Source organism: Eublepharis macularius, chromosome 9 (assembly GCF_028583425.1).
Source record: "Eublepharis macularius isolate TG4126 chromosome 9, MPM_Emac_v1.0, whole genome shotgun sequence".
Lineage (NCBI taxonomy): Eukaryota > Metazoa > Chordata > Lepidosauria > Squamata > Eublepharidae > Eublepharis > Eublepharis macularius.
In genome coordinates, this window is record NC_072798.1 from 31,172,350 (window position 1) to 31,175,638 (window position 3,289).

Consider the following 3,289-nt stretch of genomic DNA (forward strand, 5'->3'; position numbering starts at 1 on the left):
GGGGTTCCGGGGGCAAACCCTCTTTCATTTGAGGATACTTTCACTCCCAACCCACAAAAATTTGTTGAGAGGTACTAGGGTTTCCATTCTATCTATACTTACCCCATAAAGAGGTATGGAACAGAACCTTTCTCGTTAGTGTACAAACTAAGGCTTGACCTATAAGAAGAGTCAACTGTGAAATTCAGGCTTTTTGATAAAAGCTCATAGAAAGTACTCATTAATCTCACACATATATTCCAGCATTCGAGTTCAATTTAAATTTCTCTTCATTGCTCATAACTCGTAAATGATATCAGTGTACTTGATTTGCTGAAACTACAGGAGTTCTGAATAGAAGGACGCATTCACCAACTGCAGAGAAAAACTGAAAGCCCTGGGAATCTGCCAGAGTCAAGTCAACCAATGCTATTATGCTAAAAGTATTCCTGGCATCCTTGATATAAGGAAGGACATTTCCTAAATTAGATCACTCGAAGTCACTTACTTGATTATGAGTTTAGTCCTGGACTGCACATTGCAGAGCTTTTACTGCAGCCTGACAGCTCCATCCGCAACCCAGAGCTAAAGTGCTGAATGCAGGATGTATAGAAGTGTGATAGAAATCTGCCTAAAGCACAAAACTGAAGAAGCAGTTTCCTACCGTTTTGTTGTTAATAAAGTACGATATAGAATATAAGTGTAGGTAATGTTAGTGTGACATATGTTCTTGAGTTTGAAATCAAAAGTACCTTTATGGGTCAGATCTTTAGTCGCTTAAATTAATGCAGTTAAGCAATTCATTCTTTAGGGCCAAACTAAACTTAAGAACATAAAAAGAGCCCTGCTGTATCAGACCAGAGGTCCAACTCATCCAGCGTCCTGTATCCCACAGAGGCCAACCAGATGTTCCCAGAACGCTTTGATGCAGGACATGAAGGTAAATGGCCTTTCCCTACAGCTGTGTGCCTCTGATCTTGGAGTTTCCATTTGAACAATATGGCTAATAGACACATCCTTCACAAATCCTTCAAAGTCCTTTAACTGTGCAATCCTAAGTACACTTTCCTAAGAGTAAGCCCCATTGAGGAGACCTGAGTAGGATTCTGGGTACATTTGCTTAGGATTTTTCTACAAATTAACAATGGCCCTCTTAGCATTTGTTGCTACCAGTGCCATCCTAAGACCAGTTATGCTCTTCTAAGTCAATTTAAAGCAATGGGCTTAAAAGAGTGCAACTCTGTTTAGGATGGAACTGCACATCTTGAAAGTGTCAGGTGGGTAGCCAGTAAGTATGTAGTAGAATAGTAGCACCTTCAAGTCAAGTAGAACTTTAAAGACTTAAGGATTTTAGCTTTTGTTAGTCAAAACTCACTTTGTCAAATACAGGTTAGGTAAGAAAGGTTATAGCCTGGGGGGAAAGTGTTGATCTTTAAGGTGCTACTGGGATTTTGTTTTACTACAAATCTTGGGTCAGCAAATTCTGCAAGTGAATTATTGCTTTTGCATGTCCAAACAGTGCTCAATATCATCCTCTTCACTCAATGACCACAATTTCTACTATTGTGAGAAAGGGAGAGGGAGGTAAATCTCCATGTCCATTTTCTCTATATTATGCATAATCTTACAGAGCTTTACTGGAGAACAGCAGCAGCTTGCCTGCTCTGTTCTAGCATCTTGTGTGTGTTTTATAAAATGTGAATGGAGGAACAGAGGGAATCTTCATCTGGGGACCCCAGTAGCACCTAGCAGCCCTGCAAAAAGCAGCACATGAGAGTCTTATGTCTATAGTCCCTGTTTGGAGGGCCTGGTACCTTACAAACCAAAGAACAGAAGTCAGTTTTATTCTTCTACAGCATATTTATAACAGCAAACATGAAATTTTGCAAACCAAGATTTACACAACACCTCATTGCTGCCCTTGAATTTTGCCTGAACGCGAGGAGGATCTGGAGCAGGGAGGGGGAAATTCTTTTAAGGCTGAAATCCTAAATGCCTTTACTAATTTAAATAAACAAGGTTTGCAGCCTTAAGGAGCATCTTGTCTTTCTAGCAGAGGTTAAGCCCTTGTAAATCCCAGTGAATTCTCAGGATAATGTCAATCTCTTAAGAGTGCAATCCTAAGCAGAGTTACACTCTTTTAAGCTCATTGAATATCACAGACTTAGAAAAGTGTGACTAGGATTGCATTGCCTGTTAGTCACAGATGCTGAGATATGCTTGGCATCTTTCCATAGATTTCCATATAACCTCTGTGGACTTCTTGATTGGCCCAAATCATGGTGCAATTTTCATCTTTGAAGTTTCTGTTTGTGTAGTCGGCAAGGAGCGCAGGTTTCTTAGAGTTTTTGTCTCTTGCCTTTCTGATGAGCCATAGACTAGACTTTGTAGCTGGGAGGAATTTACAAGCCAAGAACATCTTTGTTGTGGCAAACCTCTTCCTCCCCCTCTCTCTTGGTCATGCACTTGTCTTGGAAGTGCAGAATCCACTCTGCCTGTCATCCCCAAAATAAAGATAATATGTACTGTTGTGTATTTCTCTGACCAAGAATCTGCAAGACCAATTATCCTGGATATGTATAACTAAGCCCCATGCCGCAGCATGTGATGTCAATTCCCAGAATGCCAAAGGATACCATTAAGATGTTAAATTGCATATTGTTTCATTCTCCTCTTTCCCTGGGCAATGGAGGTTTCAGGGCAGCCTTTGCAAAGTCAGTTTTCTTTGGTGAAGACAGCAATGGAGATTTTTAGTACCCTTATCATTTTCAGTTTTTTTACAGATATGCACTTTGAGCTGAGATTATAAGGGCACAGAGAGGTGCACAAGCAGAAAGGATTATTTCCAAAGCTACAGCCAACAGCCTTGAACCTTTAAAAAAAAAAGTTGCCCTACACCATCCTCCAATGTAGCAACTCTCCATACGAAATGCAGAATCAACATGAGAATTGCCTATGAGTTTCTGTGGCTGCCGTCTCAGACAATACTAAATGGATAGTTATTTTTCCACTTTGCATTACACAATAGTAATCTAACAATATATTACAGAAACACCATAGCAGCATGCTATGGCTGCAATCTTAAGAACATTGTCCTGAGAGTAAACTCCATTAAATAAAATGGGACTTACCGAGTAGACCTGTTTAGGATTGCTGTTTATAAGTTCTAGGACGTTTCTGTTCTTCAGCCTTTTCAAGGTTAAAATTATCCCTTTGGTTATAGCTCCTGCTATTCTAGCCAAGGATATTGATGGGCACCCCCAAAATGCTTTTAATCTCTGCCCACAGCCAAATCATAATTGGGGGTTGT